We start from the raw sequence: 13423 nt of genomic DNA, 5'->3' as shown, positions 1-13423 counted from the left end.
CTCCGAGATGGATTCTTAGAACAGCTTGTGTTGGAGCCTACCAGGGAGAAGGCAATTCTGGATCTGGTGTTGTGCAACAAACCGGATTTGATCAGGGACCTCGAAGTAAAGGAGCCATTAGGGGGTAGTGACCAAAATACAATAAGCTTTAATCTGCAGTTTGGAAGGGAGAGGGTAGAATCGGAAGTGACAATATTTCAGTTGAATAAGGGAAACTATGGAGCTATGAGGGAGGAGCTGGCCAAAGTTCAATGGTATAATACCCTAGCAGGGATGACAGTGGAGCAACAATGGCAGATATTTCTGAGTATAATGCAGAAGATGCAGGATCAATTCATTCCAAAAAGGAAGAAAGATCCTAAGGGGAGGCAGGGGTGGCTGTGGCTGACGAGGGAAGTTTAAGGACCATATAAAGACAAAAGGAAAAAAGTATAACATAGCAAGGATGAGTGGGAAATCGGAGGACTGGGAAGCTTTTAAAGAACAACAGAGAATTACTAAAAAGGAAAAAAAAGGTAGTAAGGTAAACTGGCCAAAAATATAAAGGAGGATAGTAAAGACTTTTTTAGTTATGTGAAAAGAAAAAAATGGTTAAGACTAAAATTGAGCCCTTAAAGACAGAAACGGGTGAATTTATTATGGGGAACAAAGAAATGGCAGAAGAATTGAATTGGTACTTTAGACATCAGCAATCTCCCAGGTATAATAGTGGGTGAAGGACCTGAACTGAAGGGAATTTATATTAGGCAGGAAATGGTATTGGAGAGACTGTTAGGTCTGAAGGCTGATAAGTCCCCAGGACCTGATGGTCTACATCCCAGGGTACTGAAGGAGGTGGCTCTAGAAATCGTGGATGCATTGGTGATTATTTTCCAATGTTCTATAGATTCCGGATCAGTTCCTGTGGATTAGAGGGTGGCTAATGTTGTCCCACTTTTTAAGAAAGGAGGGAGAGAGAAAACAGAGAATTATAGACCAGTTAGTCTGACCTCAGTGGTGGGAAAAATGCTGGAGTCAAATATAAAGGATGAAATTACAACACATCTGGATAGCAGTAACAGGATAGGTCAGAGTCAGCATGGATTTATGAAGGGGAAATCATGCTTGACTAATCTTCTGGAATTTCTTTGAGGATGTAACTCTGAAGATGGACAAGGGAGATCCAGTGGATGTAGTATACCTGGACTTTCAGAAAGCCTTTGATAAAGTCCCACATCGGAGGTTAGTGAGCAAAATTAGGGCACATGGTATTAGGGGCAAAATACTTACATGGATTGAAAATTGGTTGGCTGACAGGAAACAAAGAGTAGTGATAAACACCTCCCTTTCAGAATGGCAGGCGGTGACCAGTGGTGTGTCGCAGGGATCAGTGCTGGGACCGCAGCTTTTTACAATGTACATTAATGATATAGATGAAGGTATTACAAGTAATATTAGCAAATTTGCTGATGACACAAAGCTGGGTGGCAGGGTGAAATGTGAGGAGGATGTTAGGAGAATACAGGGTGACCCGGACAGGCTAGGTGAGTGGACAGATGCATGGCAGATGCAATTTAATGTGGATAAATGTGTGGTTATCCACTTTGGTGGCAAGGACAGGAAGGCAGATTACTACCTAAATGGAGTCAAGTTAGGCAAAGGGGCAGTACAACGAGATCTAGGTGTTCTTGTACATCAGTCAATGAAAGCAAGCATGCAGGTACAGCAGGCAGTGAAGAAAGCTAATAGCATGCTGGCCTTCATAACAAGAGGAATTGAGAATAGAAGCAAAGAGGTCCTTCTGCAGCTGTACAGGGCCCTGGTGAGACTGCACCTGGAATATTGTGCGCAGTTTTGGTCTCCAAATTTGAGGAGAGACATTCTGGCTATTGAGGGAGTGCAGCGTAGGTTCACGAGGTCAATTCCTGGAATGGTGGGACTATCTTGCGCTGAAAGATTGGAGCGACTGGGCTTGTATACGCTTGAGTTTAGAAGGCTGGGAGGGGATCTGATTGAGACGTATAAGATTATTAAAGGATTGGACACTCTGGAGGCAGGAAACATGTTTCCGCTGATGGGTGAGTCCTGAACCAGAGGACACAGTTTAGAAATAAGGGGTAGGCCACTTAGAACAGAGTTGAGGAGAAACTTCTTCACCCAGAGAGTGGTGGGTGTATGGAATGCTCTGCCCCAGAAGGCTGTGGAGGCCAAATCTCTGGATACTTTCAAGAAAGAGTTAGATAGAGCTCTTCAGGATAGTGGAATCAAGGGTTATGGGGATAAGGCAGGAACAGGATACTGATTGAGGATGATCAGCCATGATTATAATGAGTAGTGGTGCTGGCTCGAAGGGGAGAATGGCCTACTCCTGCACCTATTGTCTATTGTCTATTGCCCTCTGCATAAAAAAGATGCCTCTTAGGTCCTTTTATATTTTTCCCCTCTCACCCTAAACCTATGCTCTCTAGTTTTGGACTCCCCACCCCAGGGAAAAGACCTTGTGTATTTACCCTATCCATGCCCCTCATTATTTTATAAAGCTCTATAAAATCTCTATGAGGTCATCCCGCTGCCTCTGATGCTCCAGGAAAACAGCCCCAGCCTCTCCGAATAGCTCAAATTCTCCAACCCTTGCAACATCCTTGTAAATCTTTTCTGAACCCTTTCAAGTTTCACAACATTCTTTCAATTGGAAGGAGACCAGAATTGCATACAATATTGTAAAAGTGGGCTAATCAATGTCCTGTACAGCTGCAGCATTACCTCCCAACTCCTGCACTCAGTGCTCTGACTAATAAAGGCAACCACACAAAATGCTTTCTTCACTATCCTATCTATCTGCTACTCCATTTTTAAGGAACTATGAAGCTGCATGCCAAGGTCTCTTTGTGCAGCAACACTCCCTCGGATCTTGCCATTAAGTGTATAAGTTTTGCCCTGATTTGCCTTTCCAAAATGCAGCATCTCACATTGATCTAAATTAAACTCCATCTGTCATTCCTTGGCCAATTGGCCCATCTGATCAAGATCCCATTGTACTCTGAGGTAACCATCTTCATTGTCCACTACACCTCAAATTTTGTTGTCATCTGCAAATTTGCTAACTATACCTCCTATGTTTACATCCAAATCATTTATACAAATAATGAAAAGTAGTGAACCCAGAACTGATCCTTGTGGCACTCCACTGGTCACAGACCTCTAGTCTGAAAGGCAATCCTCCATCACTACCCTCTGTGTTCTACCTTCAAGCCAGTTCTGTTCTCCCTGTATCTTACCTCTGCTAACTAGTCTACCATTTGTGAATAGCTTCTCAAGTATATTGCACTCCAGTTGAATTGTTCAACATTACTGGAAAACCACACACTGATTAGCTAGCCTCTACCTCAAAAGAGTAAAATTTGCTTGTTTTGGGAAAGGTTCTTGGAACAGGAAAGCATTGCCAAGTTGAACTAGATGGTGACCTCTCTGCTGAGAATATTACAGTCAAAACATTCAACCACAAGAAGCATATTATCAACTGAATCTGTATGGTTAAGATATAGGTGAATGTAGGAGCTCATAGTTCAGCCAGCCATGAGAAACAATGTCAGGCTGAGCAGCTATTGATCTTACAGGTTATAAGAAAAGCCAGTCTGCATGGAAGCTGAATAAGAGAGTGATGTGTCCCATGCTTTAGTGAGTGAGTTTGCTGGAATGAAGTGGACTCCTGTGGTATTGCCAAGCTACGAGGGAAGGTGATATACATGATGATTTAAATGTGGCTCTAGGTACGAAGGAGAAAGAACAGCATTGATTTTGGAAATCAATGCTACAAGCTATCAAATTCCTTTGCAGCTAGCTGACCACGACTATTTGAGGCAAATTGCAACCTCCAGACCCAAAGTTCCAGAGGGCAGTTTTAATGTCTGTCCACAAGAAGAATGTTCATGGTGAACTAAATATTACTGAAGAATCTAACAGAGCACATAGCCAAGGCACACAATTAAAAGATATGTACTGAAAAGCAAATGTTAAAAGACAAACAGAAAGTGAGCAATAAATGGGGAAATGGGCTCATCTGAGAAAGTTTAAAGCAACAACAAGATAATAGTAACGGATTACAAAACTTCAGCCACATATCATCTTGAATAATATGGTGAAGATCCATGAAATCTTTTATGGGTATCTATTTCAATCATTTAGTTTACAAATGTCACATTACTGTTACACTGAGTCGCAGATCAGAGTTCCAGCCTTTGAATACTGGGTTGACATTTAACAAAGTATTTGCATACAAACGGATTTATCTAATGACCACTAGTGCAGTTAGCCAATTGTCCTACTAGGGAGTTGTGAGTCATGGTAATGACTTGGCTATGTATAGATGGAAAAAGTTTGTTATGCAAACAACACGATCACAATCTGTTGAATGCAATGCAATCTTTTGAGTCATTTAGAGTTATAGTTATAGAGACACATAGTATGGAAACAGACCGATCGGTCCAACCATGCCAACCATAATCTCAAGGTAAAGTAGTCCCACATGCCTGTCCTTGGTCCATATCCCTCCAAACATTTCTTATTCATGTACTTACCTAAATGTGTTTGAAAATTTATAATTGTAGCTGCATCTACCAATCTGCACACAAAGCATTCTCTGTAAAACAATTGCCCCTCATGTTTTTTTAAAATCTTTCTCCTCTCACCACAAAAATATTTGGCACAGAGAATAGATACTTCTCCAGATTGTGTAGCCTGGCATGAAATTAGGTTCAATAGAAGCCAAATTTTGGTGAGGATCCTTAAATGCCCAAAATGGCATCTGCGACATGTGTGCATACTTGTAAAGGGTATTGTCCTGGATGTCAAATTACTAAAGGAGTTAGTGTCAGCATCTGAACTAAAGCTGCAACTGTGAAATCAAGTGGTAATGTTTCTTCATTATTGCTGTCTCCTTGTTCTTCTACCACAGCTTGCAGAGGTTGTAGTTCTTCAGTTCTTAAAGGAGAAAAGGACAAGCTTCACACTAAGTGACAAGGAGGAAATAAGAGCATGTCATTAGTCACTTTTCTGTCAGATTTTGACAGATGGGAAAAGGGCAAAGAGAAAAGGCGTACAAATTTCCTTTTTGGTGATATAAGCCCAAGTGGTGGATACAGCTCGTCCCATAACTCCGTGGGTTTAGTACATGCAAATGCAGCTCTCACGTATGAGCATATTAATTAGGAGGCTCCACAGCTCCTCAGTCATGCTCTACCATTTAATAAAGTCATGGCTGATCTGATTATTCCACAATTCGACTGAATTAATAACATTTCACCCCTTTGCATAGCAAGATTCCAACTGCCTCAGTTAAAAATATTCAATAACTCTACTTCCACTGTATTTTGAGGAAGCAAGTTCCAAAGGCGTAAAACCTTCTTGTAAGAAAATATTTCACCTCTGTATTATTATTGTTAAACGGTAACCACTCATTCAAGAATCTCCCACAAGAAGAAATATTCTTTCTGCATTTACCCTGTTAAGAACTCTCGGGATCTTATATAATTTAATCAATTTTCCTCTTAATTTCTAAAATCCAGCAGTTGGAAATCTCATTTCTCCAACCTTTTTCAATAACACTCAGCCTCCATTCCAAGTATTAGTCTAGTAAACCTTCTCTGAACTGTTTCCAATGTATTGACATTTTGCCTGAAATAAGGAGACTGATACTGGATGCAGTGCTCTCAGCAATGCCCTGTATAACTGAAGTATAACCTCCCTACTTTTGTATTCAAGTCCCCTCACAAAAGATAATGATATTCTATCAGCTTTTCTAATTACTGGCTACAGCAGTATATGAATGTTTTGTGATTCATGTCCAAGGATATCTAGATCCTTCTGCATCTCAGAGCTCTGCAATGTCTCAATATTTACATTACGCGTCTTTGTTTTATTTTCCTGCCAAAATGGACTTTTTCCCATTATAATCCATTTGTCAAATCTTTACCCCATTGTTCAATCCATCTCTATTCCTTCGTTGTCTTCATGGATCCTTTTCACAAGTTCCCACCTATGTTTGTGTCATTAGCAAATTTCGCAACCATAACTCGCACTTTTCATCCAAGTCATTTATATAAATTGTGCAAGTTGAGGTTCTAGCACTGATCTCCATTCCACACCATTAATTACATTTTATCAACCAAAAATGGTGCATTTATGACAGATGCCTGTTTCTGAGGTAGCCAATATGTTATCGTCTACACTTTTGAGCTTTTATTTTCTTCAATAATGCAGCTCCTGGTTGAATGCATTCTGGAAATTTAGGTACAGAATCCCTACAGTATGGAAGCAGGCCATTTGGCCCATTGAGTCCACACAACCCTCTGAAGAGCATTCCACCCAGACCCACTCCCCTGTCCCCTGCATTTCCTATGGTCAATCCCAACACACAATGAGTACTATAGCATAGCCAATCCATCTAACGTGCACCTCTTTGGACTGTGGGAAGATATCAGAACACCCAGAGGGTATCTATACAGACACGAGGAGAATGTGCAAACTCCACACAGACAGTCACCCAAGGCTGGGAATTGAACCAAAATCCCTCACACTGTGAGGTATCAGTGCTAACCACTGAGTTACTATGCATCCACGCATCCCTGTTTAACCACATTACTTCTTCAAGGAACTACAACTACTTAGGTAAGCATGGTCTCCCTTTCACAAAACCATGTTGTCTCTGCCTGATTGCATTGGACTTTTATATGTGGCCTGTTATAACATCTTTCATAATAAACTCCAATATGTTCCATGTGCCCTGTAGTTTCCTATGTTTGGACTGCCTTCATTTCTGAATATAAGATTATATCTGCTACTTTCCATTCTAATGGAGCCTTCCATGAATCAATGAAATATTTAAAAGTTAAAATCCACACATGAACTATTGTACGAGGCAGTTCTTTTAAAACTCTCGGATGAAGTCCATCAGGAACTAGGAATTAGAGAGTTCACAGCTCAAATAATTTAATCAGTAATTTTTCCCTGGTGATGAGAATTTTAAAAATAAATATATTTTCATTTTTATGTTTCTAACTGGCTTGTCTTTTACGCTAATTTTACCATTATTATTAATATTTTAGTAATTCTTTGCTGCCTTTAACATTCTTTCCAATTTTTTGACCTGAAACCCAAAATTCTGCAATCCTATGGTTTTTGTTCAATTTTTACAAAAGCTTTAACTCTTTTAGTTAACCATGGATGGTGTGCTGTCCTCATGAATTTTTCTTTCTTAGAATGTATCTACTCTATGTATCCTGAAATATCCCATTAAATGCCCGGTACTTCATCTCAAATGACATATGACAAAACCAAATTTGTCCCTTTAGAAAAACTGAAAGAACTACAGATGCTGTAAATTAGAATTATACACAGAAACTGAGGATGGGTCACCGGACCTGAAACATTAACTTTGATTTCTTTTCACAAATGCTGCCAGACCTGCTGAGTTTTTCCAGCAACTTCTGTGTTTGTTTTTGTCACTTTAGCTTATTCTGCTTCCATGCCTCATAACTGCTCTCGTTTAAGCTTAAAATATTAGTTTTGGATCTAATATGCTCTTCCTCAAAGTGAATGTAAAATTTAATTACATTATTGTCACTTCTATTTAGGGATGTATTCACGATGATATCATGTATTAATCCTATCTGGCATAGCCTCATCACTGGTTGGCTCCAGAATATGCTGCTCTCAGAATATAACCTGACAAAATTTGTCAAGGCTATCTTTGGCCATTTGACATTTTCACTGTGTATACAGATTAAAATTCCCTGTGATTATCACTGTACTATTTTGACAAGTCCCTATTAATTCTTCCTTTATACTCTGTCCTGCAGCATGGTTTTTGGTATTTTCTTTGTGGGGTTGCATGGGGGAGAGCGCTGGAAGTCATTAGAAAGCACATGAAAACAAGTGATCTCTTGCCTTTATCATTCTCATCTTTATATCACTTCTACATATTGCTTTCCTTAACTTAGATCACCCTCTCTATTGTGCTGATACCATCATGAATAAAGAGTGCTATCCCTTCATCTTTTTTCTGGGGGTATTCTGATGAGGTTAGCCGATGATACAAAGTTAGGTGGATAGGCAGGTTGTACTGAGGAGGTGGGGAGGCTGCAGAAAGATTTAGATAGTTTAGGAGAATGGTCCAGGAAATGGCTGATGAAATTCAATGTGAGCAAATGGGAGGTCTTGCACTTTGGAAAAAAGAACACAGGCATGGACTATTTTCTAAACGGTGAGAAAATTCATAAAGCCAAAGTACAAAGGGATCTGGAAGTGCTAGTCCACGATTCTCTAAAGGTTGATTTGCAGGTTGAATCCGTGGTTAAGAAAGCAAATGTAATGTTGTCATTTATCTCAAGATGGTTGGAATGGAAAAGCAGCGATGTGCTACGGAGACTTTATAAAGCTTGAGTTCGGCCCCATTTAGAATACTGTGCCCAATTCTGGGCCCCACACCTCAGGAAGGACATACTGGCACTGGAGCATGTCCAGCAGAGATTCACACAGATGATCCCTGGAATAGTAGGCCTAACATATGATAAATGGCTGAGGATCCTGGGATTGTATTCATTAGAGTTTAGAAGGCTAAGGGGAGATCTAATAGAAACTTACAAGATAACGCGTGGCTTAGAAAGGGTCGATGCTGGGAATTTATTTCCATTAAGCGGGGATACTCGGACCTGTGGGCACAGCCTTAGAATTAGAGGGGGCCAATTTAGAATGGAAATGAGGAGACATTTCTTCAGCCAGAGAGTGTGGAATTCATTGCCATGGAACATAGTGGAGGCCGGGATGTTAGGTGTCTTCAAGGCAGAGATTGATAAATTCTTGATCTCCAAGGAATTAAGGGCTACGGATGAGTGTGGATAAGTTGAGTTGAAATGCCCATCAGCCATGATCGAATGGTGGAGCGGACTCAATGGGCCAAATGGCCTTACTACCACTCCTATGTCTTATGGTCTTACCTGAGACTCCACTTTCAAGGAACTATGAACCTGCACTCCAGCAGCAGGTTCCGCAGCACATAGTTCTCAGCCATGCGCACAGCTGTCATGTCAGAACATGACTCTGGAACTCCTGCATGGCTTTGTGATTGTCCATTGGTCACCGCACGTGGAAACTAAAGGAATTGGAAGGTAAAGAACAGAAGGCAGCTCACCATCACCTTCTAAAGGGTAACTAGGAATGAACAACGAATAGCTTTTTAGAAAGGCAGCGATGTGTCATCATTGAGTCTCTGATTTGGTGAAGGGGCTGCAGCACTGGCATGCTGTCACAACAAGATGATTTTCTACTGTCAGGTCTTACAGCAAAACCATTAATTTGAGCCCCTCCTCAGTCATTATTTCTTCTGGCCCATACAACTCCTGTTTGTGGATCCCTCTGGCTTTCAAACTCTTTACAGGAATTGCCTGTCCTTTACCAGGAAGTAATCAAAGGTTTAGTCATTGTCACCTCACATCAAAGTTCTCACCTGTCAGGAGTAGGTGTTGTTGTTAGGGAGCCACTGGTCAGGTATCTACACCTCTGTCAGTAAGGGTTTTGGTGACCAGCAGAGGAGAGGAGTTGAGCCACTTAGGTGTCAAGACTCAAGGATGAGCTGGATAGTGAAGGTGAGGGTTGGATGGTGCCTCAAAATGTTGGCATTCAATCCTGGGTCCAGCTGTGTCATTGAGCATGCAATGGACTTCTATCTGGATTGATCCCTATTCAGGTGGAATTTCATGTTGGCTCCAGGTCCTGAAGCCTCCCTTAAGGACCCATACTCTATGAATTAAGTTGGCTGGAAGAAATTCCTTTTGATTCCTCCCATTTGATCTGGAGAAGTTTCCTGTACAGGCTGCTGCTGCACATTCTGCACTCCCTTACACAACCAAAACAGAAATTGCTGGAAAAGATCAGCAGGTCTGGCAGCATCTGTGGGGAGAAATCAGAGTTAAAGTGACCCTTCCTCAGGGCCTTTGAGTTCTATGGAAGGGTCACTCAACCCAAAATGTTAACTCTGATTTCTGAGGTTGACAATCAATTAAGGCTCACTAGCTCTACCAACCCGGAGCTGTCTGGTTTAGTGACACCAAATACTGAGTTCACACCTCTGGAACTCCTGCATGGCTTTGTGATTGTCCATTGGTCACCGCACGTGGAAACTAAAGGAATTGGAAGGTAAAGAACAGAAGGCAGCTCACCATCACCTTCTAAAGGGTAACTAGGAATGAACAACTAGGAATAAACAGAGATAAACATGTGTAGCAGGGCATGAGGTATTTGATAAGAAGAGTCGAAAAGGGTGGTGCTGGAAAAGCACAGCAGGAATAATGAACAGTTTTGCCTGAAACATCAGTTCTACTGCTGCCTGACCTGCTGTACTTTTCCAGCGCCACCCTTTTTGACTCCGACTTCTCCAGCATCTGCAATCCTCACTTTCCCCTGGGTTGTTGAGAAGAGCCAATTTGCGATATGGATCAGATGAGAAATTTTTAAAATGAAGAGCATTTTAACTCTCTTCATCAACCTGGCCCTTCTTAACATTTGATTCCACCCAACCCCCACTCCCCCAGCCCCGCCTCTTCCTCCCCCCCCACCCCCACCCTCTCTCCCAGCTATTGTAGCTGCTGTATACATGTGGCTGATCCAGTTAAGTTTCTGGTCACTGATGACATCGAAGTACTACATGGTAATGTTTATGAATGTCAAGGGAAGGTGACTATATTTCCTCTTGTTGGAGATGGCCGTTAACTCTCACTTGTCTAGCAGGGATATTTGCTCACTCCAAACATAACTGACAGTATGTCTTGACATCCAGGGGCACTAGGTGCTTCATCATCTGAGGAATTGTGGATTGAAGAGAACACTGTGCCATCAGTGAAAATCCCCACCTGGCCTTATGATAGAAGGAAGGACATTATTGGGGTGGGTTGAAGGTTGTTGAACCTGGAATTCTACACTGAGAAATTCCTGCAGTGATGCCTTGAGGTTGAAATGGTTGGTGTTCACTGAACACAACCATCTTCCTTGGGCTATAAAGTTAAAAATCACACAACATCAGATTATGGTCCAACAGGTTTATTTGGAAGCACTATCTTTCGGAGTGCTGGTCCTTCATCAGGTGTTTATGGATTGTAAGATAGAATTTATAGCAAAAGGTTACAGTGTGATGTAACTGAAATTATATATTGAAAAAGACCTGGATTGTTTGTTACGTCTCTTATCTTTTAGAATGACCATGATGGTTTCAATTCTTTCATATGTAAATTTCAGAACTTTCTTAAAGTTACATTCTCAAGCAAACTTTAAAAACAGGCTCAATAATGCAGGGAAGGTGTGAGGTGCCCTGTGTGAGGCTGTCTGTTTAAACTGATTCTAATCTAAAAAAGGGATTTACAGAATCTTACATGGATTCAAGTGGTTTTTGAGCAAAATAAAATGTAATTCTGCAAGTACAAATTTACCCCACAAACATACATGTATGCGTGTGCGTGTGTGTGTGTGTGTGTGTGTGGGTGGGGGGGGGGGGGTTGGTGGTGGGAGGCACGGTATGAATGTCTGAGAAAGAGTGCATGTATGTATGTGTGTAAAGGGGTATAAGTCTGTGACAGGGAGCTTATGTGAGTGCGAGCATATGAGAAAGAGCTTGTGTATGAGAGAGGGTTTGCATGAGTGTACGGGTCTGTAGGACTGTGTGTGTGTTGCAGTGGAGTCACCTGTAGTGTGACATGGACCCAAGGTCTCGGTTAAGTCATCCCTATCAGCCTCTGCTCTGCCACTTCGTGTTGTTGGCTGTCCTGAAGTCCGCCTTGGAGGATGGTCACCCGAAGGTCCAAGGTCGAATATGCTGGACGGCTGAAGTGTTCTCCAACTGGGAGGGAACACTCCTGTCTGTTGATTATTGTGCGGTGCCCATTCATCCGTTGCTGTAGCCTCTGCTCGGTCTCCCCAATGTACCATGCCTCAGGGCATCCTTGCCTACAGCGTATGAGATAGATAACGTTGGCTGAGTCACATGAGTACCTGCCATGTACATGGTGGGAGATGTCCCCATGTGTAATGGTAGTTTCCGTGTCGACACTCTGATACGTCTTGCAGCGTCTACTGTGACAGGGTTGTATGGTATTATCCTGAAAGCTGGGCAGTTTGCTGCTAACAATGATCTGTTTGAGGTTTGGTGGTTATTTAAAGGCGAGAAGTGGAGATGTGGGGAAGGTCTTGGTGAGGTGCTAATCCTCATTGATAATGTGTTGCAGGGTCTGAAGAACATGATGTAGTTTCTCAGCTCCCGGGAAGTACTGAACAACAAAGGTTACCCTGTCAGTTGCAGCTCGTGTCTGTCTCCTGAGGAAGTCATGATGGTTTATTGCTGTGGCATGTCGGAACTGGCGGTTGATGAGTTGCGCATCGTACCCCATTATTATGAGGGCATCTGAGAGTTCCTCCAAGTGCCCATCACCTTGCTCCTCATCTGAACAGATCATGTGTATGCGTAGGGCTTGCTCGTAGGGGATGGTTGTTTTAATATGTTTCGGGTGGAAGCTGGAGAGGTGTAGCATCAGAGGTTATCTGTGGGTTTGCGGTAGAGTGCGGTGCTGACGTGCCCATCCTTGATGGAGATGCATGTGTCAAAGAATGAGACAGATAGTAGAGAGTAGTCCATGGTGAGTTTGATGGTGAGATGAAACTCGTTGATATCGCTGTGTAGTTTTATAAGTGACTCCTCGCCATGGGTCCAGAGGAAGAAAATGTCATCAATGTACCTGGTGCATAGTGTTGGATGGTGGTCCTGTGGAGAGAAGAAGTCTTGTTTGAACCTGTGCATGAAAATATTGGCATATTGGGGTGCAAATTTGGTCCCTATGGCTGTTCCTTGTGTCTGGATCAAGAACTGGTTGCAAAGATGAAAATGTTGTGGTCAAGGATAAAGCAGATGAGCTGTAGGACAGTGGTCAGAGATTGGCAGTTGTTGGTGCTGAGTACTGAGGCTGTTGCCGAGATGCCATCATTGTGGGGGATGCTGGTGTAGAGTGCTGAAATGTCCATTGTGGTGAGGAATGTTCCTGGTTCAATTGGTCCGTGAGTGTTGAGCTTCTGTAAGAAATCCATAGTGTCACGACAGAAGCTGGGGATCCTCTGTACAATGGGTTTCGAGATGCCATCGACATAGCAGAGATGTTCTTACACAGGGTCCTATTGCCTGATATGATGGGAGGTCCTGGGGTGTTGGCTTTGTGTACCTTTGGAAGGGGGTAGACGTCACCTATGCGAGAAGTACATGGGATGAGGGTGTGTAGGGAACTCTGAAGGACTGGGTCCAAAGTCCTGATCAATGTGTTTAGTTCACGGGTGTGCTGTTTGGTTGGATTGGCCGGAGTTACCTGTAGTGTTCCTGGTTGTTCAGTTGTTGGTACACTTCCTTGCAGTAATC

General features: G+C 42.3%; 1 pseudogene; it reads right to left on the bottom strand.

Annotated features, from left to right (window-relative positions):
• Nucleotides 1–11738: 11738 nt before the first annotated feature.
• On the bottom strand, nt 11739–12551 carry LOC148150527 (uncharacterized; annotated as a pseudogene).
• Nucleotides 12552–13423: the final 872 nt, after the last annotated feature.

This window comes from Chiloscyllium plagiosum, unplaced genomic scaffold (genome assembly GCF_037043375.1).
Source record: "Chiloscyllium plagiosum isolate Xiang-an unplaced genomic scaffold, Cpla_swu_hap1 HiC_scaffold_3, whole genome shotgun sequence".
Lineage (NCBI taxonomy): Eukaryota > Metazoa > Chordata > Chondrichthyes > Orectolobiformes > Hemiscylliidae > Chiloscyllium > Chiloscyllium plagiosum.
The sequence above is the reverse complement of the archived record's forward strand: the minus strand, read 5'-3'. Positions and strand labels throughout refer to the sequence as shown.